The sequence below is a fragment of the Haemorhous mexicanus genome, chromosome 28 (assembly GCF_027477595.1).
Source record: "Haemorhous mexicanus isolate bHaeMex1 chromosome 28, bHaeMex1.pri, whole genome shotgun sequence".
Lineage (NCBI taxonomy): Eukaryota > Metazoa > Chordata > Aves > Passeriformes > Fringillidae > Haemorhous > Haemorhous mexicanus.
In genome coordinates, this window is record NC_082368.1 from 2,624,142 (window position 1) to 2,651,884 (window position 27,743).

At 48.0% G+C, this 27,743-nt stretch overlaps 1 long non-coding RNA gene and 2 pseudogenes across 1 annotated transcript; all 3 read left to right on the plus strand.

Moving 5' to 3' along the window:
- The window catches only part of LOC132339026 (immunoglobulin gamma-1 heavy chain-like), a 32,670-nt pseudogene extending 18,445 nt beyond the window's left edge, over positions 1 to 14,225 (plus strand).
- LOC132339027 (Ig heavy chain Mem5-like) lies at positions 1 to 27,743 on the plus strand (annotated as a pseudogene).
- LOC132339335 (uncharacterized) lies at positions 17,328 to 20,067 on the plus strand. Its single transcript, XR_009489635.1, has 2 exons — positions 17,328 to 17,506; positions 18,221 to 20,067. It is a non-coding gene; the product is annotated as an uncharacterized LOC132339335 (long non-coding RNA).

The window sequence follows — 27,743 nt, forward strand, 5'->3', positions numbered from 1 at the left end:
TCCGCTCGGCTCCTGTGCGGCTGCCGCGGGGCCGGGGCCGGCAGCGATGTTGGCCGGGCCGGGGCCGGGGCTGCTGGCCTTGGCCTTGGCCTTGTGGCCGGCAGGTGAGAGCCGGGCGGGGAGGGCAGCGAGCCCGGCCCGGGGAACGAGCGACAGCGACACCCAAAGGGAGGGACACGAACAGGGACGGGACAAGGGCAGAGGCTGGGGAAAGGACAGGAGCAGAGGCAGGGCAGGGAACACGGGCAAAGGCCGGGGCAGACCCAGGGACAGCGGCTGTGGGCCGGGCCTGGCGGCAGTGGCTGTGCCGGGCCGGGGGCACCGGGACACCGGGACAGCGCCCTCGGTCCGCGCTCGCGCCCTGCCCGATTCCTGCGCTCTCCCTCCGCAGGGCTCTGGGCACAGCTGAGGCTGCAGGAGGCCGGCGGAGGGCAGCGAGCGCCCGGGGACTCCGTCACCCTCTCCTGCCGCGGATCCGGATTCACCTTCAAGAATCGTTATATTCGATGGTACCGTCAGTCACGTGGAGGAAGCCTCGCGTGGGTGTCCTGTATTACTTATGATCCCACCGTTTCTTATTTTGACCAGTCAGTGCAGGGGCGGGCCAAGATGTCCCGGGACAATTCCCGGTCCGAGGCTTACCTCTCCCTGCTGACCCTGCAGCCCCGTGACTCTGCCCGGTACTTCTGCGCTCTTCACACGGTGACAGGAAACCCAGCTGGGCTTTAGCACAAACCAGCTCGGGGCTGGCGCAGCACCCACGAAATTGGGAGATGGTGAAAACCAAAGTGGTTCAGGGCTGCTCCTAAGAAATCAGGTGCCATCATCACGCAGAACCAGTGATCCTGGCCTTTCATCAAGAGCTCCTTTCCCAACACTGAGGCTTTCCTTCTCCTGAATCCCAGTTGCAGCATTCTATTCTGCAGAGGAGGTTCAAGGTTCTTCTGTCATCCAGTCAGCCTGGTGACTGCCTGGCTCCAGTCCCAATCAGCCTTTCTTGGTTCCCTTCTTAAGTGGAACATGCAAAGCACCTGCAGAGTCCTGGGCTGCCTTTGCTGCAGGGCAGGGGTCTGGGAAGGCTTTGACAGGACGAGGCAGCTGGAGAAGTGTCATCACTGGGGAGCCAGGAGGGTGCAGGGCCAGAGTGCAGGGAGCAGGTGAGGAGCCCGGGCCAAGCTGAACTGAGATCCTGGGGCATCCCATGTGGGATCAACAGCTCAGCAGAGCAAGGGCCAGGGGGCCAGGAGGAGAAGGAGAAGCTGACAGCCTCCCTGGTCACCCCCCAAGTCCCAGCAGCAGCCTGCAAGACTCCCAGAGAGAAAGGCCAGGGCTGGCCCCTCAGAAACACATCACCTTTAGCCCACCACAGCATGTCCTGCCCAACAAAAGGTCTGTTCCTGCACCACCCAGGGTGAGAGACAGCCAGGAGGGCACCAGGAGCTTCAAGTTCTGCTCCTGATGCCCCACCTCTCCCCCTCAGTTTTGTCACAGGCAGAGGGAGGGACCAGCAGGGACTGGGCCTGAGAGCAGTGACAGAGGCCCAGGCAGGGCAGGTGTGGGCAGAGCTGGTGTGCAGGCACAGAGGAGCTGGAGAGAGGCCACTGAGAGCGGGCCTGGCCATGTGGAGTGCCCTGTGCGTGGGCTTCTTGCCCATTGTAGGTAAGTGAAGGCAAGGGCTGATGGCCCCAGGAGCTGAGTGTGGCCCTGGGCTCTGCAGGGCTCTGGGAGCTGTGCTGAGCGCTGGCAGCCAGAGCTGTGTCCCGGCTGGAGCTGCCCAGCCATGCCTGTGGAGCACGGGGAGAGCAGCCCTGCTCCTCTTGTGCCTCTGAGCTGGGCACCTCCATGCCAGCTGCCTCCTCTGCAGCCTGGGCACACGCAGGGCACCTCCCTGCTGCACTCAGATCTCAGGGCCCAGCGCTTTGCCCTGGCACTGGACACTGCTCCTGGGGCACTGCGGCCCCTCTGGCACAGAGCAGCTGGGGCATGGCAGCACAGGGCACAAGCCCCACTGCCTGGGACAGCCCTTTGTCTTTGCTCTGCTCACCCAGAGCAGCTTCAGGGCCAGGAGAGTGGGTGCCTCACCATTCTGTCTTGGCAAGGACAAGGGGACTTGTCCTCCCATGGTGCAAATCCTTTCTGCTTCTTTGGGGAAAATCAGAAAAAGCTTCCTGTCTGATTTGGGCAAGGAGGGAGGGAAATGTGGTGTCTCCTTCCGTGTGAGCCTGGCTAGCTGCCACCAGCTTTGCCCATCTGTGTCAACTGGCTTCAGAGAGGAGGATATTGTTTTCCCACAGCTCCAGTGCCAGTCCAAAGCCCCACCAGCATTGCTGTGAACTCTGGTGAATCTTGGAATGACTTAGCCTTGTTCTTGCTCTCTGCGGCTGTCACTGGCCAGGTGACCTTGGAGCAGAACCCCAGGGAAGTGACCGTGCTAGACGGACATGCAGTCACATTTGAGTGCAGCATGAAGGGAGGTTCTGTGAGCACCTACACCATGTACTGGTACCGTCAGGGCCGACGGGGAATGGAATGGATTTGCAGGGACGGTCATACCTACGGAGAAGGTTTCCAGGGTCCCTTTAGGGCAAGAAAAGACAACTCTGAGAATAGATTTCCACTGCAGATCCTGGCAGCAGAGCAAGGCGATGCAGCAACGTATTACTGTGGAGCAGAGTCACCCCGGATCAGCTCTGCAGCAGAGTGAACCAAAAACCAACAGATGTGGAAGACAGATCTCAGCAATTCTTTCTGGCAGCTGCTCCCCAGGGCTCTTGTCAGGCAATGGCAGGTGCAGGAAACGTCCCTCTGGCTGGGTGGCACTAAAAGGCACTGCAGGGAGGGCTGCTGGAAGGGCTGGTGCCATTGATGGTGCAGGAGGATCTGTCCTGGGAACTGCAGAGGCTGCAGTTTGGGGAAGTGCAGGTTTGGTGCACATTGCCTGGGCTCCTGTCCAGCACAGTTTCTTTTCTCCTCGGTTCCTTGGCTGCAGAGCCATGGAATGATGGGGATGTGTTGCTGGAGCTTCCAGAGTGCTGTGGCAGGTTTAGCCAGGCTGTTTAGGAAAGCCAGATCAGCAGGGATGACATTGCTCTAGAGGGTGGCAACTACAGAGCTCCTGACCTGGGAGAAGGAGTTGAGGTGTGGTGAGTTGACTTTGACTGCCCTCCAGAGGCTCAGCAAGCTGCTGTCTTAGTGCCCCTACTCTTCAGTCAGACAGGTGGAAAATAATGTAATTTAGGCTTGTGGTTGAGATAAGGACTTGCTGGAGGAGTGCCACCATGGGGAAATACATGGACTTTGAAAAATGAATTTATTTTTTTGTGAATCAAATCAGAATAGGATAATGAGAAAAAAAAAAAGGACACATCTAAAATCCTTTATCCACCCAATCATTGCACAGCAATGGGGAATGCAACCATCGGTTCATAACCCATTTTCTCTGCCACTTCTTCCTTCTCATGCCCTTCTCCTTCTCCAGAGTGTGGTGTCCAAGCCAGAGGAGACATTTCTCCAGGAATTTTTCAACTTTGTTTCTTTGCATTGACTGCAGCTCTTCACAATCTCCTCCAGTGTGGGTCTGTTGTTTGCCATGCCATCCTTCAGGAACAGACTGCTTCAGGGTGGATCCCTGCAGGTTCTCCCAGAGAAGCTGCTATGACATGGGCTACTTCTTCCATGACACGACAGTTCCTGTCAGAAACAGGCTCCAACCTGAGCTCTGCATGGAGTCTCAGACCTGCTCAGGACATGTCTCGTTGCTTCTGTGTGGGAAACTCTTTGGGCTGTAGGGCCAATATCTGCTCCACTATCACTTGTCATCACCTGCACCATCCTGGTCTTCACCGTGCACATCAAGGGGAGTCTCTGCTCTGGCACCTGGAGCACCTCCCAGCCCCCTACCTCATGGACACTCAGCACAGATTTGGGAAGTAGGAACCTTGTTTAGCCACGTTTACAGCATCCTACAGTGAGGCAAAGAGCCTTGGTGGGTGAGAAGAAGGTGGATGTTGTGTATTCTGCATTGAGTTGTGCTCACAGCAGTGACTCCTCTGGAACTTTGTGGATAAATGGATAAAATCCATTCTTATGGAATAGAAAACAGCACAGTTACAGGTTTCTTTCAGGAATAGATATTGTGTTCTCCATCCTCTCCCCCGATCACTGGGAAATGAAATTGCTGAATGCTGATCTGGCTGCTGAAGCCTGAGGTGAATAAAGCATTCAGGGCCTCAGCCCTGTCCCATATCCTCTGTCACCTGGTCCCCATCCCATTCAGCACTGGGCCCACCTTTTCCCAGCCTCGTTTGTCCATGCAGCCTCCTGGCATGTTGGCCTGAGTCCTTGCTCACTGGGGAGGAACCCTCTTCAGTCCAGCACTGCTGGGACTGGGATCTGCTGTGTCCCCTGCTGGGCTCCCAAGGCTGGGAAGGACATGGACAGAGGGGAACAAATGCAATGAAGGGCCATGAACACAAGGGAGGGAACAGCTGACATATAAGGGGAGCCTGGGAGATCTGGGTGCATTTAGTACAGACAAGACATTGCTGACAGGGGAATTTGTCACACGAATCCCTTGCAGTCCTCCAGCACTGGCCTTTGGTTTCTGCAAGGGAGAAAGAAAGAGATTCTGCTCATCATTTCTCAGTTGAATTTCCTCCCATCTACTCTGCCCAGGATTGCAGCCCCCAATAACAAGCCATGAACAGCCACAGACTTGTCAAGCTCCAGGAATCAGCCAACAGACCGGTGAAATGAGAATGCTTGTTCTTCCCCCTCTTTCTAAAGCCATGTGTTTACACAAATTATTAACAAGTAACTTCTCTTTGTAATATTGCTCTAAGCATTCTCCTGTGGCATGGCAATTACAGACAACAAAATAGAGAAAAATTCCCTGAGAGAAAGAAGAGGAAAAAATCCTAACCTCCACCAACTGTTAATGTTGAAAACGTCCCCGATTATTGCAGGAGGATTAGGAAAATGCTCCACAATTGCAGGCTTCCACTAATTATATGACTAAAATACCAATGCAATTAAAAGCCAACTTCAGTCAACTATAACAACAGCAAATAGAGTCAAATAAAGCACCATCAGCTGAACCAAAAGGAATCCTGAACAATTCTTAACCATGGACTGATCTTTCCTCTGGCATGCAATTAGGCTTTGAGGAGAGTACAGCTTGAAGGTCTAGAAGGCTTAGAAAATATAGGATGAAAATAACTTGAGAATTTATAAACTTGAGAGATGTTTCCCAGAAAACCTTTCAAGTATTTAGCCCTAACTGTATTGTTGTGTGTTAAAAGACAAACTGGAAACCAGATCCTTTCTGTGAGGCACTTCCAACAACAATAATCCTTTCCAAAATGTGAGAGCAATTTTTAAGTTGGATGAACAATAACTGTTCCCTGGAATAAACAGGGGCAGGATATATTCCTCCTTTTTAATGCCTTTACTAAAGTGATCAGCTCAAAATTGGGGGTTTGGCAGTTCCACGGGTTTCTGACACCACTCCCAGCAGTGACTTGGAAGAGGAGGATTTGTGCAGCTCTGTCCAAAAGGTGCAGAGCCAGGAGTCCTGTCCTCGCAACAGTAGTGGGGGTGTACCCAGAGCTCTGTTTTGTTTTTGGTCCAGGGGGTCCTGGGTCTGACTGACATCGTTTTTAATCAGGGCCATTAGTGACCGAGGTTCTCTAGTGTCTCTGCCGGCTTCGGACCTTGCCCCTGCTGTCCAAACACCACCCTGACCTCTCAATTCTGCTTTGGCTTGTCTCTTTTGGGTTATTTTCCAGGATTTGGTGAGGGTTTCGTCCCAATGCAGTCTGGGATTTGAGATAAATTTCCATGTGTCCTGAGATGCAAATTCTCCTACTCTCCCCACCGTCGGGGGCGGGGGTTGTCATCCTACTGGCAGCAGGCAAGGGTGGTGCTGAGAAACAAGAGTTTTCCATAATAGAAGGTTAAACGGCAATACTCAACAATACACAACAGGTGATTACAACATTTTACTAACAAAAGAACTCTTGGCCAGCGATCAGTTCCCAGCTCAACTCCAAACTCTGCAGCTCCTTCTCTTAAAAAAAAGGTAACTTTTTTTACTCATAACATTCCCTATGCCAAAAAAAGCAAGGATGATAATGTTATTTCTAGTGTAGAGAATCCTCTGGAACAGTGTTAGATGTTCAGAAGTAGAGCAGTGTAGAGGGACAGGAAAACCAAAGGCAGCACTACAAAGACATGAAAGAGGAGACATCACCTGGCACTGCAAACACCCCCAGATGTTTGTGTAGAACTGTCTAGCACAGTGTGGACTACATTCCACAGTGACTGAAAACAACTGAACCACCACAGACAAACTGTCTCCCTCCCTTCTCTTGAAGGAGGAAACACAGTGACCCTACCTCAGCTATTTTTCCTTAGACAACTCTGTGCACACACACAAATTTGATTTACCAGAATTACTGAAACAGCAGAACACCCCACCTAATTTCCCAAGACCAATTTCTTCCCCATTCAACCTCAGATCTTGGCTCTTGCAAACAGGTCATTTTAGGCATTTGATCATCACGGCATGTTGAACAAATTGACAGGAACCTTCTGTATTTACCAGTTATGAATTTATTCAGAAGCCCTTTGTTCATCCTTTTGGACATCTGACACAAAGCTTGACTTACTGCTTTGTCAAGAGGAACCATTCTTGGGGTTCAAGGAGGTGATCTCTGAACATGAGCAGCTCTCCTAGACCCCTCCTCTGTCCAGGACCATAACCCATGGGATTCCTCCCAGAAGATCCCAGATTCTGCTCTCCTGAAGCCCAGGGCTCCAGTCCTGTTTTTGCATTGCTCTCCTCTCCCAGGATGCTGAGCTCAAAGAGTGCATGGTCACTGCAGCCAAGGCCACCCCAACCACCTCACATCCAGCACCAGTTCTTCCTCAGTGGCACACAGAGGTCCAGCTCAGCAGCCATTTGTGTTAGTAAGTTAGCATCAGTACATGCCAGAAAACTCCTGACTGTGTGTGCCCAGCTGTGCTGTCCTGCCATCAGACACCTGACACACTTCTGGCACCCCATGAGCACTGGAGCCCAGGGGTGTCCCACTTGTTCCACAAAAGCCTCACCTGTTTCTTCCCATTCCTCTCATGTTTTCTACCCATATTTCTGTCTTGGGAATGGCTTAAATTCCCTACCCATTCATATTTTTGTGTTTGTTTTGTGTTCAGAAGAATCATTGCCTCCCCTGGCTCAGGAAGTATCACAATGTGTGAGGGGCAGCAGGGATGCCCTGAGAGTTGGGGACCAGGGGCTGCTGCTTCCTTCCAGAGGGGCTGCTCAGCTCAGGAGCCACATGGCAAGGGCGTCTGCCTGGAGACACTGTTGCCCTGTGCTTTTTGCCTGTGTTTCTTTCTTTTCCTTTGGCACTGTGAGTAGGGATTGCCAGCTTGATTCCCTCCCCCTTTGTGGCTTGCGAGCCCAGAGCCGGTGTGTGCTCCACCCAGAGCCGGGAGGCAGGAGCACACTGGGCCATGCCCTGTGCTGATCCCAGGATCAGCCGTGGGCAGTGAGCTGTCCAAAGGAGCAATCCCCCTCCCAGCCCTGCAGTTATCTGCCACTGCTTCAGGGATTTTTGTGACACTATAACTTGACACCCCTTGTCTGCCCAGTCACCCCTGGCTCCTGCCACAGCTTCAGAGTTTCTCCTACACTTGGTTAACCACTGTGGGTGTTCTCACCTCGGCCGTTGCAGCCTGCTGCTCCAAGAGTCCTGCTAGAGGTGGTCTGGCTATACAGAGGGGCACTAGGACCAGGGGCTCCCGTGGGACTGTAAAGGGAGCCCCTTCTCCATCTCTCCTGCCTGCCCACCCAGCAGTACCCACATGCAGAGAGGCGGCCGAGCTCGCACCACAGCGCCCCCTGCTGGTGCGGAGGAATCTTTACATGCACCCAGCCCGGCTGGGAGCCAGCAGCGCCCCTGCTGGCTGTGCCCGGAACTGCAGCAAAGGGGAAAGCACCTGCGGCCGAGAGAGGCCAGGACTGGGTGTGTGGTTCTGATTGGTGTTAATGCTGTTGTTGTTTGTTTGAGTTGTTATACATACACTTGCTAGTAAAGAACTGTTATTGCTTTTCCCATATCTTTGCTTGAAAGCCCTGTAATTTCAAAGTTATAATAATTTGGAGGGAAGGGGGTTATGATCTCAATTCCATGAGAGGTTCCTGCCTTCCTTGGCAGATATCTGTCTTTTAAACTAGGACAGCCACCATCACCTGTGTGAGGCAGCACAGACAGCAGATGGAGCAGACACAGACTCAGACAGAATACATTTATTTCCATAACTTTGCTAATCTGGGGGAATCCCTGAGCAAGAGCAAGGCAGAGGCAAGGAGAGACACTGGCATCTAAACTGGGTCCATGCTAGAGGATCCCTGGATGCAGTTCACCCTGGGCTGTCAAGGGCAATTCCCCGCTGGAAGGTCACTTCAGCATTTTATGACCCTCCTCTGTGTCTTCTGCTTTTAATCCATTTCTCCCAACACCCTCAGAGCTCGCCTGCTACGTGCCAGAACTTCATTCACACTACCACTAGTACCTACAAGAAGAGAAGTAGGGGGATTAGAGTGCATTGTGAGAAATGCTCTGAAATAACACCAGAGGTACTGATTATTTTTCTGCTTTCTATCCACCTTAATTCCATCAGACTTTTCAGAGGTGTCACGTAATCCCCAAGTTCTCATTTACAACTCAGCCTCTCTGATATTATTTGAGATCCTTCCGTGAAAGCCATATGGTGTTTCTTCATGTGGTGCGTTGGGTCTTAAACCACTGAAGAAGTCATGTGACTGCCTGTATAATCCAAAATTCTGTGTAGTGGAACAGAGACGGTTTTTGTTATGAAATATATCACTGTGCCATGGGCGGTCTTACCACAATGATATAAACAGCACAGGGTCCTGTACAAAAACAAAAAGAGGGAAAGAAGGTGAGAAATTTTGGGAAAGAAAGGAGATCGGTGACTATAATGATTAAGAAGAGAAGAACAACATTCTTCCTCTATTTCCTTTTATCCTGAATACATAGAAAAACACATGAAGCTTCTAAAAGGAGGAAGAAAGGGAGAAGTTTAAAATTCTATACTCAACCAAGCTATCAGAAATCACTGAACAATTCAATTTACCTTTTTTCCCTTTCCAGTTTTGGAAGTAAATCTACCTCTGGATTCTACCATGCACTTGCACCCATGGATAATAAGGAGTAATGGCTTTTCACCACCTGTTTTTACAACACTTTTGAACATCATGAGGAAGAAGTGAGTTATTGGAATAAGTCTTAGCAGTGTGAGAATAGCTAAGCTTTTATTTGGACCAGGGACGACTCTCACAGTTCTACCAAGTAAGTGACATTTCTTTATTTCTAAAACGTCATTTAAAATTAATGTGGGGGAGAACAAGGGAATTGAATGGTTTGGGTTCACTGAAAGGATTTTCAGCTGCAATAATCCCTTGAATGCAATCACGCTCCAGCCAGGCTTTCAAGCCAAACCCTCAGCTTGGATCTGCTCAGGAAGGTTTCCCAGGAACAACTGGGCTGACTCTGCACAGCACCATTATTCCATGATCCCCAAACACCAGCAGGGCACTGCTTAGCATGTGATAACTTATTCCCACTTTGGGCAGCACTCTGGCCCAAATTTACTGTCCAGTGCCCAATTCTCCAGTGGACTTTCACTGACTGACTTGGGGCAGGAATGCAGAGCTCAGTGAGGAGCTCCCAGCATGAGGAGTTTTGAGACAGATCTGTAACTCCTGTTTGGAGAAGTTCTGGTTTGACACTGGCACCACACTGCCAGTGTGCCCAGGTAAGGAATTCCACTGCCCTGGGGAAAGAGCAGGAAGGAGGTGAAATGGCCTTGGGCTTAAATTCTCCCAAGTGCCTCATATCCAAGAGCTCCTGGAATGAAAGACAATTGGCTGCCAAGTTGTGTGGGTTCTGAAAAGAGCAATGTGGGGAGTAGGGATTATATGAAACCTTGCTTATTTCTATCTTTATTTGGAAAACCAAGATGGACAAAAAAGTTGCCTATCACCCCAAGCTTTTCTAGGGAAATGTGAATGTTGGGGTGGCAGAGGGGTTTTGGATGTTGATCTCTGTGATCCTAAAGCCTCAGGTGCATCCGTCAGGAATTGTTGCTTTGCTTTCAGAGGTCTGCATATCTTTAAAGTGTGGCAAGAACATTCCCTGTCACTTTACATCCCGAAAACCTCCTCCTCTCCTTCCAGAAAGATGTAAGACAGGCTTAGGGGGCTGCCAAACATCTCTCCATGTCTATAGGATATGTTGCATGGGGATAAATTTTATTTGGGAACAATCTCAGTGCACTTCCAGTTCCAAAGGGACAAAGCAATGTAAATTTACCATTGTGGAGGAAGACCTCTTCTTTCCGTGCTGTTCAGTGATTTTCTTTTTCTAGCTAATGACAGGGTATTTTCAGAGCTTCACAGAGACTCTGGAATTATGTTTGATAGTAAAAGACGTTGAACCTAAAGTATCAAAGTCCCTTTCAAGTTTCCTGAAAGACTTAATAAGTTGAAGCCAAAGTTTCCAGGATGTGAGAAATCTCCTTCACTGGGTTCTGAGTTCCTTTGGGAGCTACTACTTAAAATATGCATTTTATGGTGTTTACAGCACAAATACTTTACTATCCCATCTTTTGCCAGTTCCCCAAATCAAAATGATAAAATAACAACCATTAGCGTCACTGTGGGATACTCCAGGCATATTCTGTTGAGGGTTCAGTTACGGACAGAGAAGGTTTTCCTGTTGGTTGGGGTTACATTATTCCAGATTAAATATTCATTTTAAATGCGAAGGCCAAATACTTTCTGGAATATAGGACTCACCATGGGACATATAAGATAAAAGCAAAGGTGAAGAACAACTTTTTCTCTAAACAAACTTGAACATAAACATAAAACATTAATCCCTACCAGAAGCAAACAGTGTTAGGAATTTTTGGCTGTACTGTCAGGTAATGTAAACTAAAGGGACTCGGGTGAGCCTTCTGGGGTCAGATAAAAGAAATCTTCTGCTCTCTCAACCACAGTTGCACTGTGTACATTATTGCTTGCTGATGATGAAGGTCAGGGGCTATTGCAGAGAAGCAGCCTGTTTGTGTTCTGGCTGTTTGGAAAGCCTGGAGAGGAGACCACATGAAAAGCCTTTCAAGGTCTTCTCAGAGAACACAGAATGCACAGGACTGACAGGCTCTGGCCAAGCCTGATACAAGAGCTGGGAAGGAAGTGTTGGATTTCTGGTGGGTGTCTGGTTGCTGTAGGTGTGGACAAGTGTGTAGTTCTGCCTGTTGGATCAGGAGAGCTGACCCATGAAGTTGTGGCACAGCCCGATTTGGCTTTCACCTCAGTTCCTCAGCAGTGGCATGGGGCTGATGGGGAAAGGGTGTAAAATCAGAGCTCCTTGATCAAACTTCCATCTGTGCCCTGGGATGAACAAAATGTTAGAGCTCAGGGATCTCTTGACCCACCTGCAAGGCAGACACCATACAAAATGAAAAGCTTCGTGCACCTCTCTTTACCCAAGAGACCCCTCAGGATGCTCCTGTCAAAGCAGACCCGTCAGTCTTTGTGGATGTGTCTGACAGCCTTTCATAAGCTGAGCCCTTTCTGGCAAGGAAGGCTGCTGGAGGATTCCTTTCAGTTCCATGGTTTTAGTCTAATTCAAATTGCTAATCTGAGTTAAATCTTACATTGGCTTTTGAGATCACCTTTGATTCTCCACATATAACCTGACCTAGCAGCACATATTTTCTCTAATAGACAAACCATGCTACCACAATGGTTTGTTGGCATCTAAATTGTTTTGACACAAATAGTTTTCTTGTAAGACAGCAGGTTGTGAGTTTAAGCAATCTTCTTTTGTTACTTGTACCTCTAATGCCAACGAATAATGACATAAAAGACAGTAAATGAGAATGTTACAAGTTCATCACAGATGGAGTACATGTGAATTTTGGGTCACTCAGCACCTGCGCAAGCCTGCAGTAAAATCAATCCTGTCCAAACCTTGCTTTTCTTTACAGACATTTCAAAAAATTCTGACCCTCAAGTCATTGTGATGAAATCAAAGAAACTGGAAGGAGGTGGCAGCTCTGGGAATGCAGCTTGTTTGGCAAGGAACTCCCCTACAAAGAACATCAGCTTGGAGATGCCCTCTCAGGAGGTGGTCTATGAGCAGAGCACATCCATTTTGACGTCAGAGGGCTTGTACAGTGCAATTAAAGTGGTCAGGGTGACAGAAGACACAGAGGTGACCTGCACGGCCCAGTTCGACAACCGCACGATAACAGCACAGCCAGGTACAGTTTGGTGGCACAGCTGTCACCTGTTTCTGGAGACAGTGGCCTGTGGGGGGCTTGGTGTTCTCCTTCTGGAGAGCACTGCCCTGGGCAGCCAGCAGAAATAAGAATGATATTTGGGATTTCAGCAGGGAGAGCTGAAAGATGTTTCAAAGCATCTAAAAGAAATGGTTTTTACACTGTTTAATAACGTCAAGATTTTTTTTTTTTTTTTGGGAGGAAGACTGAAGACACAATATATTTCTTTCATATGTGAGTTTCCTTATGACTGAATATTTTAGCCTATAGCAGGAAACCTCCTGCAGCACAAGCTGGAACAGTCCATCCAATACCAACACAAAATTAAAGGGTGTGTTGTGAGGGTTTTTTAATTACATGAATTGTTCTTTTGTGTGGGTTTCCTCTTTTAGTCTTGAAGGTCATTGAAATAGTAAAACCAAACCAATGCAGGACTTGTTCTGTTTCCTGCAACTGCATGAAGAAATTTTCTGTTCAAATTCATGTCACAATTAATGCTGACCAGCTGAGACCCAGTCTGTACTTTCCTCTGATTTTCAATGAGAAATGTCATCTAAACTTTTTTTTTATCCTCTATAAAAGGTGGATATAGTTTAAAATGCCTTTTGTTTATCATGCTACAGTTGAGGAGGCTGAAGAACCAGTAACAGGGTTTGGGGAACCAAACAGAACCAGATCAGAGTCAGGGGCCAGTGACCGGGTTTGCAACAGCACAGAGCCCCCAGCACAAGGTGAGTTACCCAAACAGGGTGTGAAGTTACATTGCTCTCTGGGGATAAAGACATGGAAATGTATTTTCTCCAGGGCAGAGGACTCAGAACACAACACACTGAGCACACACAAGCTGCTGCTCCAAGGTTGCTCCCCTGTTGTTGCCATGTTCTCTCTCGGCTGTTCCTTTGCTGCCCCTGCTTTCCCTCAAACTGTCACCTGTGGATTTCCCACTTTCTGCCAAGATCACAATATCAAAACCTAGACCATGATCTCTCCCCTCTTTTCTGGTCACTGAGCAGATGCTGGAGGGCAGAGAGTGAACATGCTGTCCATGGCTGTGTTGGGTTTGAGAGTCCTGCTGGCAAAGAGCATCACCTTCAATGCCCTCATGAGCATCAAGTTGTTTCTTTTCTGAGGTAAGGGAGCTCACAGCTCTCAAATACTGGTTCCTAGGCCCAATGTCATTAAATGTACTTTAAACATCCTGTTGCTCTTCCAGACATGGGGAATGAACCCAAAGAAGAGCAGGAAAGAACGTGAACCAGCAGCCCAAGGGGGTGGAACAAGCAGGGCCAGAGCTGCTGACAGAGACCACCCAGGACACAAGGCAGCACCTTCCCCTGAAGACATGCAACACTCTTCACTCCTGCCTGGCCAGCTGATTTACACTGAAGACTTTTAAGGGCTTTTGCTGTTTCCTCTCCTCTGAACACTGAGGAGAGTGGATTTATCCTCATCCTCCTGCTAAGTCGATTCCCTCACTCTCCTGGCATTTGCACACCAGTGTCCAACCAGCTTCAATAGCTTTGAAAACTCCAGTGCTCACTGCAGATAGATGGCCTTTGAAAAGCACCTTTCCCAGGCATGTTGTGTTACTGCCTGTGGAACTGGAGTAGCACTGCTGAGGCAATTCCAGCCCAGGAGCTGCCATTTCTAGCTTTGGGATTTAGATAGTTTCAATACCCAAAAGTGTGTACTGGTGATAAGAAGAGCTCTGTAGAATCTGGAGTGATTTTATTCTACTACATAATGCTCATTTCTTGATTAAGCCTGCATTTCTTCTGCCAAATGTATTACATGTGAATTTTAGGATCTTTCAGTAGTGACAAAAATAAAGTTGTGCTAGGCGAAAATGTGTGGGTTTTCTGTGCTTTTTCTTCTGAAATTGGGATGGAATTGCTGAATTCCAACTGCCCTAAAGCCCACTGGGTTCAGAATTACAGCTTTAGTAACGTCGATGTCCGGTTGGATGAATTTGTCTTTTGCAGACTTTGTGCAGGGAAGGGTCTCTCTGGCACATTCAGGAGCTTCAGTGAGGAGAGTCCTGGCTGAAGACACAAGGGAGGAAAATGCTCCTGTCAGCAGAGAAGAAACCCTGCTGTTGTTTTGCACTCAGGGATAGGAGTGATAGAAAATAATTTGGGGAGGTTTGATGGAGTGATAGTTTCCATAGCAACTTGGTTCTTCCCTAACAGAGCCCAGCCCACACCTTCCCCAGCTCATGCCCCTCTCACAAGCTACAGGCAGGATGCTGCGGTCACCATTTCTGACTCAGTTCCACCAGGCAGCATCAACCCTCACCTGCTTTTGAAAACACAAGGTAACCACATCCTGAAGGGGAAATAAGGCTTTGCTCCCCCCTGCCTGAGTTCCTGCAGCCTTCAAGAGAACCTCTGCACAGGACACAGCAGGGGCTGCTGCACTGAGCTTGCTCAGCTCAGACCCTCAGGCCCTGCAGACACCAGGGAAGAGCCTCAGCCCTTGCAGAAGCTCTGTGAAATTTGCATGGCAAATGCAAATCCTGTGAAATGCTCATTTAGTGCACTCTACCTCCAGAACATCAATCAGGGGCAGCCATTCACCAATATTTCTATCCTGATTATCCAATGACACCCAGAACCTTTTTCTCAAGCACTCCACACCTTTTCCCAATCTCTCAGACAGATTTCTATTTTGAGAATACTCACTCAGTCAAAACCAGTGGAATCAGATGGACAGGATGGAAAGGTCATTAAAATACCCTCCGTTAAAAGAAGCATATTTGCATGTGGAAAAATCCCGACATCTAAAAAAACAATATTGTCCTGATTACAAAATAGTGGAGGATAATTATAAGGAGAACTCTTTGGTACAATACAATTTGTTTCCATATTTGATTGTGCTCACAGCCTTTGCAAATCTCCAGGGGTTCAGCCACTAATCCTGGAGACATTCAAAAGCCACCTGGACATGGTCCTTGGCAAACAGCTCCAGACAGTCCTGCAAGAGCAGGGGACACCCAGTCACCTCCAGAGGTCCTGTCCAGCCTCAATCTTTCTGCATATCTGTGACACCTTTCTCATACTGGGAGCAATGAGAACAAGTTCAAAATTTCTTTCTATACCTTTAGTCAGGGGTTTTGTTCACCTTTGCCCAGGGGGAAAGGAACTGAAGGTTTTTTTCACAGGACTGTTACAGCACTCCAGGCCTGATGAGCTTCACCTCCCAGCAGAGTGGGAGCAGCACAGAAGATACACAAAAGATAAAGACCATTAATGAACATCAACTCCAAACATCAGCCCTGTATGGTCAGTGACACCTGGTCTGGAAAAAGATCGATGAGAGAACCAAGAATGAGAACCAAAATAACATCGAAGGTGAAGGGATGAATAAAAAAACAAATACTACAAACTGTGGAACTTGGGAGCAATGATCATGGATCCAATGAATTTCCCTGGGGTTTGACTGTAGATGTACAAGAAAACTCCAGTGAAAACTTTGTGGGTTGGAAGGAGTTTCTCTGCACAACCCATGCAATGTGTGGATGAAATGATTTCTGTTTCACATCTTGCGATTCTCTAACGCTAAAAATGCTGTAGGAGACTTCGTTATTTCCACAGTTTCAGTGCAAGGCCTCCCACAACGTGAAGTTCAATAAAACTTTTAAAGTAATTTGGGAAAAATTTTACCGTTGTTGAGTCTCACACACAGAGTGTGGTATCTGACATCTGCCCTGGTGAGAAACTCAAAATGGTGAGAGCTCTCTCCAGTGGCAGAGAACATTAAAAGCATCCTGAAAGAACAAAGCTCTCTCCAAGAGATTACATGGTAAAACATCATGAAGAACTCCATGAGAATGAGCAACTAAACATCTTTTTGTACCAATTAACCCTTCAATTTTCTTATACTACATTAAAATACAATGTAATAATCATATTCCTGCATCTGCTAGGCCTAATCCTTCCTATCTGTTTTGTGCCACAAAATCCTATAAACCTCCTGACAAAGTTTGATAAAACATAAACAGAAACTCATTAGGAGTATAATTAATTACATGACTGCAAGGGCAAGATCTCTCTCTCTCTTTCTCTTATATTTCAGTCAGCAGACATTGTATGAACTGAAGTATTGGGAACCTGATCTTCCCCTACAAATCTCTTGAGGACTCGGGAGTGCAGAGCTCCTGGCAATATCCATCTTTGCAAAGCAGAACATGGAAAATAGATGTCAATTCCCGGAGTTCTGGGCCTTAATTGATTCCTGACTATGCCAAAGCCTCCCACAACCAGGGCATTTGTCGTTTGTGACCTGTATTGAAACAAACCCTGCAAGGAGACAGAGTAGAGACACCACAGCCTTCATTACGTGGGCATCTCTAACAGCACAGTGCCCACACAGTTTTATTTTGATGACAAATAGAGTCTCTGGCCATGGGGTTCCACCTGCCTGGGAGCACTACCAGATCATCCTTGGGAGAATATCTTTCTCTAACACTTGACAGGAGCCACCTCCAGAGGCTGAGAGTTCCTGGCCTCTTCCCAATCCCCTTCTCAGTGCCCACAGCCCTGCACAATATCATCATGGGGAGCACCTTTGGGAACATACACAGGGTTAGGTCCCACAGCCACAGGAACAGCCCCAGCAGCCTTGGCACCAGTGGCTCCATACCTGATACAACTAATGCTGAGATCAGATTGGTCTCCAGCCCACTCTGGGCAGATCTGTTCTCCTCTCAGCCCTTCATGCCACACACTGGATGTCAAATGAGGCTGTTGTAGTTTAGGAATGGAATTTCCCAATTTTGTGTTTCCACTGAGCCACTCCAAAGCAAGGCTGAGGCTCTTTTACAGGATCACACAAAGTGTGACTATGGAGAGGGCTTAACAGAAAGATGGGGACCACCCAGGGTGAGAGACACCCAGGAGGGCACCAAGAGCTTCAAGTTCTGCTCCTGGTGCCCCACCTCTCCCCCTCAGTGTTGTCACAGGCAGAGGGAGGGACCAGCAGGGACTGGGCCTGAGAGCAGTGACAGAGGCCCAGGCAGGGCAGGTGTGGGCAGAGCTGGTGTGCAGGCACAGAGGAGCTGGAGAGAGGCCACTGAGAGCGGGCCTGGCCATGTGGAGTGCCCTGTGCGTGGGCTTCTTGCCCATTGTAGGTAAGTGAAGGTAAGGGCTGATGGCCTCAGGAGCTGAGCGTGGCCCTGGGCTCTGCAGGGCTCTGGGAGCTGTGCTGAGCGCTGACAGCCAGAGCTGTGTCCCGGCTGGAGCTGCCCAGCCATGCCTGTGGAGCACGGGGAGAGCAGCCCTGCTCCTCTTGTGCCTCTGAGCTGGGCACCTCCATGCCAGCTGCCTCCTCTGCAGCCTGGGCACACGCAGGGCACCTCCCTGCTGCACTCAGATCTCAGGGCCCAGCGCTTTGCCCTGGCACTGGACACTGCTCCTGGGGCACTGCGGCCCCTCTGGCACAGAGCAGCTGGGGCATGGCAGCACAGGGCACAAGCCCCACTGCCTGGGACAGCCCTTTGTCTTTGCTCTGCTCACCCAGAGCAGCTTCAGGGCCAGGAGCATGGGTGCCTCACCATCCTGTGTAGGCAAGCACAAAGGATTTGTCCTCCCATTGTGAAAATCCTTCCTGCTTCTTTTGGGAAAATCAGAAAAAGCTTCCTGTCCGACTGGGTTCAGGGAAATGTGGTGTCTCCTTCCTTTTTAACCTTGCTAGCATCTACCAGCCCTGCCCATCTGTGTCAGCTGGCTTCAAAGAGGAGCATTTTGTCCTCTCACAGGTCCAGTGCCAGTCCAAAGCCCAACCAGCACTGCCCTGGCCTTTGCTGGATCTTGGAGTGACTTTGGCTTCTTCTCACTCTCTGCAGCAGTCACTGGCCAGCTGACCTTGGAGCAGCACCCCAGGGAAGTGACCGTGCGAGAGGGACATGAATTCACCTTCCACTGCAGCATGAAGGGAGGTGATATGAACTACTACAACATGTACTGGTACCGTCAGGGCCTACGGGGCATGGAATGGATTTCCAGGGAAAATTCTGTCTATGGAGAAGTTTTCCAAGATCGCTTTAAGGGAAGGAAGGACGGCTCCCAGAACAGCTATACACTGCAGATCCTGGCAGCAGAGCGAGGTGATACAGCAACGTATTACTGTGGATCGTGGAGCACCCTGAAGCAGCTCTGCAGCAGACTGAACCAAAATCCACCAGCTGGGCAAGACAGATCTCTCAGCATTTCTTTCTGGCAGCTGCTCCCCAGGGCTCCTGTCAGGCAATGGCAGGTGCAGGAAACGTCCCTCTGGCTGGGTGACACTAAAAGGCACTGCAGGGAGGGCTGCTGGAAGTGCTGGTGCCATTGATGGTGCAGGAGGATCTGTCCTGAGAACTGCAGAGGCTGCAGTTTGGGGAAGTGCAGGTTTGGTGCACGTTGCCTGGTCTCCTGTCCAGCACAGCCTCATTTCTCCTCAGTGCCTTGGCTGCAGAGCCATGGGATGATGTGGATGTGTTGCTGGAACTTCCAGAGAGCTGTGGTGGGTCCAGCCAGGCTGTTTAGGAAAGCCAGATCAGCAGGGATGACATTGCTCTAAAGGGTGGCTGCTACAGAGCTCCTGATCCGGAAGAAGGATTTGAGAATCTGTGGTGAGTTGACTTTGGTTGTCCTTCAGGGGCTCAGCAAGCTGCTGTTTCAGTGCCCCTGCTCCTCAATTAGACAGGGGTAAAATAATGGAATTAAGGCCTCTGGTTTGAGATAAGGACATGTCGCAGAAGTGCTACCATGGGCCAATACGTGGACTTGGATAAATGAATTTTGTTTTTTGAAAATCATATCAGAGTAGGATAATGAGAAAAAAAGGACACATCTAAAAACATTCATCTACCCAATCATTGCACAGCAATGGGGAATGCAACCATCGGTTCATAACCCATTTTCTCTGCCACTTCTTCCTTCTCATGCCCTTCTCCTTCTCCAGAGTGTGGACTCCATGCTAGAGGAGACATTTCTCCAGGAATTTTTCAACTTTGTTTCTTTGCATTGACTGCAGCTCTTCACAACCTCCTCCAGTGTGGGTCTGTAGTTTGCCATGCCATCCTTCAGGAACAGACTGCTTCAGGGTGGATCCCTGCAGGTTCTCCCAGAGAAGCTGCTATGACATGGGCTACTTCTTCCATGACACGACAGTTCCTGTCAGAAACAGGCTCCAACCTGAGCTCTGCATGGAGTCTCAGACCTGCTCAGGACATGTCTCGTTGCTTCTGTGTGGGAAACTCTTTGGGCTGTAGGGCCAATATCTGCTCCACTATCACTTGTCATCACCTGCACCATCCTGGTCTTCACCGTGCACATCAAGGGGAGTCTCTGCTCTGGCATCTAGAGCACCTCCCAGCCCCCTACCTCATGGACACTCAGCACAGATTTGGGAAGTGGGAACCTTGCTTAGCCACGTTTACAGCATCCTACAGTGAGGCAAAGAGCCTTGGTGGGTGAGAAGAAGGTGGATGTTGTGTATTCTGCATTGAGTTGTGCTCACAGCAGTGACTCCTCTGAAACTTTGTGGACAAAATCCATTCTTATGGAATAGAAAACAGCACAGTTATAGGTTTCGTTCAGGAATAGATATTGTGTTCTCCATCCTCTCCCCCTGATCTCTGGGAACTGAAATTGCTGAAGGCTGATGTGGCTGCTGAAGCCTGAGGTGAATAAAGCATTCAGGACCTCAGCCCTGTCCCATATCCTCTGTCACCTGGTCCCCATCCCATTCAGCACTGGGCCCACCTTTTCCCAGCCTCGTTTGTCCATGCAGCCTCCTGGCATGTTGTCCTGACTCCTTGCTGACTGGGGAGGAACCCTCTTCAGTCCAGCACTGCTGGGAGTGGGGACTGCTGTGTCCCCTGCTGGGCTCCCAAGGCTGGGAAGGACATGGACAGAGGGGAACAAATGCAATGAAGGGCCATGAACACAAGGGAGGGAACAGCTGACATATAAGGGGAGCCTGGGAGATCTGGGTGCATTTAGTACAGACAAGACATTGCTGACAGGGGAATTTGTCACACGAATCCCTTGCAGTCTTCCAGCACTGGCCTTTGGTTTCTGCAAGGGAGAAAGAAAGAGATTCTACTCATCATTTCCCAGTTGAACTTCATCCCATCTACTCTGCCCAGGATTGCTGCCGATATCAATAAGGCGTGACCAGCCACAGACTTGTTAGGCTCCAGGAATCAGCCAATAGACCGGTGAAATGAGAATGTTTGTTCTTCCCCTGCTTTCCAAACCCATGTGTTTTGCTAAATTATTAAATGTATCTTCTCTTGGTAATATTGCTCCAAGTGTCCTCCTGTGGCAAGGAACTTACAGTTATTGCAGGGGAAGTTTTCTGCTCTGCCAGAGGCAAATGTCTCCTACAGGGATGGGAGTGAAGCTGTGTGTAAATATTTCACACGACCACAGAAAGGGTGAAATTGAAAAATGCTTCTTTTAGGCAAAGAAGGCTTAAAAAATGATGGGGATACGCTTTTAAATACAGGCCAGAGTGATGGGACAAGGGGTAATGGTTTTACACATAGAGAGGATAGACTCAGACAATATACAATGAATAATGGTTTTTCTAAATTACAGTGATGAAATAGATTGCCCCAAGAAATTGTATACGCTCCAAAACTGAAAGCATTTAAGATCAAATTCAGTGTTACTTGAGCAACTTAATTGACTTGGTTTGAAAGAGAGGTGTCTGCCAAGGAAGGTGGGAACCTCCCTTGGAATGGAGAATGGTCCCCCTTCCCTCCAAATTATTATAACTTTGAAATTAAGGAGCTTTCAGGCAAACATATGGGAAAAGGAATAACAAATCTTTACCAGTACGTGTATGTATGACAACTCAAACAAACAACAACAGCATTAACACCAATGAGAACCTCACACCCAGTCCTGGCCACTCTTGGCCGCAGGTCCTTTCCCCTTTGGTGCAGTTCCGGACACAGCCAGCAGGGGCGCTGCTGGCTCCCAGCCGGGCAGGGCAGGTGCAATGATTCCTCCGCACCAGCAGGGGGCGCTGTGGTGCGAGCTCGGCCGCCTCTCTGCATGTGGGTACTGGTGGGTGGGCAGGCAGGAGAGATGGAGAAGGGGCTCCCTTTACAGTCCCACGGGAGCAGCCAGTCCTCTCACACCCGCCCTGCGCAGCCTGGAGCCAGCAGAGCCCCTGCTGGCTGTGCCCGGAGCTGCACCAAAGGGGAAAGCTCCTGCGGCCGAGAGAGGCCAGGAAAAGGTGTGAGGTTCTGTTTGGTGTTAATGCTGCTGTTGTTGTTTGTTTGAGTTGTTACACATTTGCATGCACATACTGGTAAAGAACTGTCATTCCTTTTTCAATTTGTTTGTCATAAAGCCACTTTGTCTCAATGTTATAGTAATTTGGAGGGAATATTCTCCACTCCAAGGGAGGTTCTTGCTTTCCTTGGCAGGCACCTGTCTTTCAAACTAGGACAGCCACCACCACCTGTGTGAGGCAGCACAAGCAGCAGATGGAGCAGACACAGACTCAGTCAGAATACATTTATTTCCATAACCTTGCTAACCTGAGGGAATCCCTGAACAACAGCCAGGCAGAGGCAAGGAGAGACACTGGCATCTAAACTGGGTCCATGCTAGAGGATCCCTGGATTCAGTTCACCCTGGGCTATCAAGGGCAATTCCCCACTGGAAAGTCACTTCAGCATTTTATGACCCTCCTCTGTGTCTTCTGCTTTTAATCCATCCCTCCCAACACTCTCAGAGCCAGCCTGCTTTGTTCACACTACCACCAGTACCTACAAGAAGAGAAGTAGGGGGATTAGAGTGCATTGTGAGAAATGCTCTGAAATAACACCAGAGGTACTGCTTATTTTTCTGCTTTCTATCCACCTTAACTCCCTCAGACTTTTCAGAGGTGTCACGTAATCCCCAAGTTCTCATTTACAACTCAGCCTCTCTGATATTATTTGAGATCCTTCCTTGAAAGCCATATGGTGTTTCCTCATGTGGTGTGTTGGGTCTTAAACCACTGATGATGTCATGTGACTGCCTGTATAATCCAAAATTCTGTGTAGTGGAACTGAGACAGTTTTTGTTATGAAATATACCACTGTGAGGAGCTGGGATCCCACAATGATATAAACAGCATAGGGACCTGAACAAAAACAAAAACAGGGAAAAGAAGGTGAGAAATTTTGGGAAAGAAAGGAGATGGAAAACTCTAATCATTAAGAAGAGAAGAACAACATTCTTATTCTATTTCCTTTTATCCTGAATACATAGAAGAACACATGAAGGTTTTGAAAGGTGGGAGAAAGGAAGAAGTTGAAAATTCTATACTCAACCAAGCTATTTGAAATCACGGAACAAATTCAATTAACCTTTTTTCCCTTTCCAGTTTTGGAAGCAAATCTACCTATGGATCCTCTCATAGGCTTGCACCCATGGATAATAAGGACTAATAGCTTTTTATCACCTGTTTTTTCAACACTTTTGAACACCATGAGGAAGGAGTGACTTATTGGAATAAGTCTTAGCAGTGTGAGGATAGCTAAGCTTATATTTGGACCAGGAACGACTCTCACAGTTCTACCAAGTAAGTGACATTTCTTTATTTCTAAAACTTCATTTAAAATTAATGTGGGGGAGAACAAGGGAATTGAATGGTTTGGGTTCACTGAAAGGATTTTCAGCTGCAATAATCCCTTGAATGCAATCACTCTCCAGCCAGGCTTTCAAGCCAAACCCTCAGCTTGGATCTGCTCAGGAAGGTTTCCCAGGAACAACTGGGCTGACTCTGCACAGCACCATTATTCCATGATCCCCAAACACCAGCAGGGCACTGCTTAGCATGTGATAACTTATTCCCACTTTGGGCAGCACTCTGGCCCAAATTTACTGTCCAGTGTCCAATTCTCCAGTGGACTTTCACTGACTGACTTGGGGCAGGAATGCAGAGCTCAGTGAGGAGCTCCCAGTGGTTTTGAGGAGTTTTGAGACAGATCTGCAACTCCAGGTTGGAGAAGTTCTGGTTTGACACTGGCACCACACTGCCAGTGTGCCCAGGTAAGGAATTCCACTGCCCTGGGGACAGAGCAGGAAGGAGGTGAAATGGCCTTGGGCTGAAATTCTCCCAAGTGCCTCATATCCAAGAGCTCCTGGAATGAAAGACAATTTGCTGCCAAGTCCTGTGCGCTCTAAAAAGAGCAATGTGGGGAGTAGGGATTAGAAGAATTTTTAATTATTCCTATCTTTATTTATAATTCTGTGATGAACAATAAAGTTGCCTGTCACCCCAAGCTTTTCTAGGGAAATGTGAATGTTGTGGTGGCAGAGGGGTTTTTGATGATGATTTCTGTGATCCCAAAGGATCAGGTGCAAACCTCTGGAATTGTTGCTGTGCTATCAGAGGTCTGCATGACTTTAAAGTGTGGCAAGAATGCCCCATGATATTTTACATCCCGAAAACCTCCTGCTCTTCTTCCAGAAAGACGTGGGACTGCCTTGGGTGCTGTCTAATATCTCTCCATGTCTGTAGGATATGTTGCATGGGAATAAATGTGAATTTGGGAACAATCTCAGTGCACTTCCAATTCCAAAGGGATAAGGAATGTAAATTTACCATTGTGGAGGAACACCTCTTCTTTCCATGCTCTTCAACGGTTTTCTTTTTCTTCCTAATGGCAGGATATTATCAGAGCTGACCAGAGACTCTGGAATTATGTTTGATAGTAAAAGACATTGAACCTAAAGTATCAACGTCCCTTTTGAGTCTGCTGATATATTTAATATGTGCAAGACAAAGTTTCCAGGATGTCAGCAACCTCCTTCTTTAGGTTCTGAATTCTGTTGGGAGCTACTACTTAAAATATGCATTTCAAGGTGCTTACAGAACAGATACTTTGCTATCCCATCTTTTGTCAGTTTCCCAAATCAAAAGGACGTAAAATAGCAACCATTAATATCACTGTGGGATACTCCAGGCATATTCTGTTGGATTATTCCAGATTAAACATTCATGAAAAATGCTAAGGCCCATATTTTCTGGAATATAGGGCTTCTCTTGTGAATTTTTAAGATGGAAACAAAGATGAAGAACAACTTCTTGTCCAATTAAATTTGAACATAAACATAAAAGGTGAATCCCTCCCAGAAGCAAGCAGTGGTAGGAATTCATGGCTGTACTGTCAGGGAATGCAAACTAGTGGGACTCGGGTGAATCTTTTTGGGTCAGATCAAACAAATCTTCTGCTCTCTGAACCACAGTTGCACTGTGTACATTATTGCTTGCTGATGGTGTGGCCCAGGGAGGTATTGCAGACAAGCAGCCTGTTTGTGTTCTGGCTGTTTGGAAAGCCTGGAGAGGAGACCACATGAAAAGCCTTTCAAGGTCTTCTCAGAGAACACAGAATGCACAGGACTGACAGGCCCTGGCCAAGCCTGATACAAGAGCTGGGAAGGAAGTGTTGGATTTCTGGTGGGTGTCTGGTGGCTGGAGGTGTGGACAAGTGTGTAGTTCTGCCTGTTGGATCAGGAGAGCTGACCCATGAAGTTGTGGCAGAGCACAGTTTGGCTTTCACCTCAGTTCCTCAGCAGTGGCATGGGGCTGATGGGGAAAGGGTGTAAAATCAGAGCTCCTTGATCAAACTTCCATCTGTACCCTGGGATGAACAAAATGTTAGAGCTCAGGGATCTCTCGACCCACCTGCAAGGCAGACACCATACAAAATGAAAAGCCTCGTGCACCTCTCTTTACCCAAGAGACCCCTCAGGGTGCTCCTGTCAAAGCAGACCCGTCAGTCTTTGTGGATGTGTCTGACAGCCTTTCATAAGCTGAGCCCTTTCTGGCAAGGAAGGCTGCTGGAGGATTCCTTTCAGTTCAGTGGTTTCAGTCTAATTCAAATTGCTAATCTGAGTTAAATCCTGACATTGGTTTTCGAGGTAACTCTTTATTCTCCATATGATACCTGACCGAGAGGCAAAGGTATTTTGCTTAAAAAATAAATCATAGCACCATAATGAAATGATGGCAACTAAATTGTTTTGACACCAATAGTTTTCTTGTAAGAACTCTGGTTTTGAGTTTAAGAAATCTACTTTTGTTACTTCTACCTCTAATGACAAGGAATAATGACATAAAAGACATTAAATGGGATTGTTACAAATTAGTCACAAGTGGAGTACATGTGAATTTTGGGTCACTCAGCACCCGGGCAAGCCTGCAGTAAAATCAGTCCTGTCCAAACCTTGCTTTTCTTTTCAGACATTTCAAAAACTTCTGACCCTGAAGTCATTGTGATGAAATCAAAGAAACTGGAAGGAGACAACAGCTCTGGGAACGCAGCTTGTTTGGCAAGGAACTCCCCTACAAAGAACATCAGCTTGGAGATGCCCTCTCAGGAGGTGGTCTATGAGCAGAGCACATCCATTTTGACGTCAGAGGGCTTGTACAGTGCAATTAAAGTGGTCAGGGTGACAGAAGACACAGAGGTGACCTGCACGGCCCAGTTCGACAACCGCACGATAACAGCACTGCCAGGTACAGTTTGGTGGCACAGCTGTCACCTGTTTCTGGAGACAGTGGCCTGTGGGGCTTGGTGTTCTCTTTCTGGACAGCACTGCCCTGGGCAGCCAGCAGAAATAAGAATGATATTTGGTGTTTCAGCAGGGAGAGCTGAAAGATGTTTCAAAGCATCTAAAAGAAATGGTTTTTCACTGCTTAATTACTTTGAGATCACTTTTTTTGGGACGGAGAGGGAGGACACCATCTATTTCATTCAAATGTGAATTTCCCTATGATTCAATACTTTAGCCTATAGAATCAAACCCCCTGCAGGACAAGCTGGAACAGCCCTTCGAATACCAACACAAAATTAAAGGTGGGGTGTGGTGTGTGAGTTTTTTAATTAAATGAATTGTGATAGTGGGTGGGTTTCCTCTTTTAGTCCTGAAGGTCATTCAAATAGTAAAGCAAAACAATGCAGGAATTTTTCTGTCTCCTGCAAATGCATAGAGAAATTGTCTCTTCAAATAATGTCAGAATTAATATTTACCAGCTGAGGCCCACTCTGAACTTTTCTCTGATTTTCTATGAGAAATGTCATCTCAATATTTTTAAAATCCTGTATAAAAGGTGGATATAATTTAAAATGCGTTTTCTTTATCATGCTACAGAAGAGGAGGATGAAGAACCAGTAACAGGGTTTGGGGAACCAAACAGAACCAGAACAGAGTCAGGGGCCAGTGACCGGGTTTGCAACAGCACAGAGCCCTCAGCACAAGGTGAGTTACCCAAACAGGGTGTGAAGTTACATTGCTCTCTGGGGGATAAAGGCATGGAAATGTATTTTCTCCAGGGCAGAGGACTCAGAACACAACACATTCAGCACACACAAGCTGCTGCTCCAAGGTTGCTCCCCTGTTGTTGCCATGTTCTCTCTCAGATGTTCCTTTGCTGCTCTTCCTTTCCCTGAAAATGTCACCTGTGGATTTCCCACTTCCTGCCAAGATCACAACACCAAAACATGATCTCTCCCCTCTTTTCTGGTCACTGAGCAGATGCTGGAGGGCAGAGAGTGAACATGCTGTCCATGGCTGTGCTGGGTTTGAGAGTCCTGCTGGCAAAGAGCATCGCCTTCAATGCCCTCATGAGCATCAAGTTGTTTCTTTTCTGAGGTAAGGGAGCTCACAGAAGTCAAATACTGGTTCCTAGGCCCAATGTTATTAAATGTACTTTAAACCTCCTGTTGCTCTTCCAGACATGGGGAATGAACCCAAAGAAGAGCAGGAAAGAACGTGAACCAGCAGCCCAAGGGGGTGGAACAAGCAGGGCCAGAGCTGCTGACAGAGACCACCCAGGGCACAAGGCAGCACCTTCCCCTGAAGACATGCAACACTCTTCACTCCTGCCTGGCCAGCTGATTTACACTGAAGACTTTTAAGGGCTTTTGCTGTTTCCTCTCCTCTGAACACTGAGGAGAGTGGATTTATCCTCATCCTCCTGCTAAGTCGATCCCCCCACTCTCCTGGCATTTGCACACCAGTGTCCAACCAGCTTCAATAGCTTTGAAAACTCCAGTGCTCACTGCAGATAGATGGCCTTTGAAAAGCACCTTTCCCAGGCATGTTGTGTTACTGCCTGTGGAACTGGAGTAGCACTGCTGAGGCAATTCCAGCCCAGGAGCTGCCATTTCTAGATTTGGGTTTTAGATAGTTTCAATATCCAAAAGTGTGTACTGGAGATAAGAAGAGCTCTGTAGAATCTGGAGTGATTTCATTCTATTACATAATGCTCATTTCTTGATTAAGCCTGCATTTCTTCTGCCAAATGTATTACATGTGAATTTTAGGATCTTTCAGTAGTGACAAAAATAAAGTAGTGCTAGGCCAAAA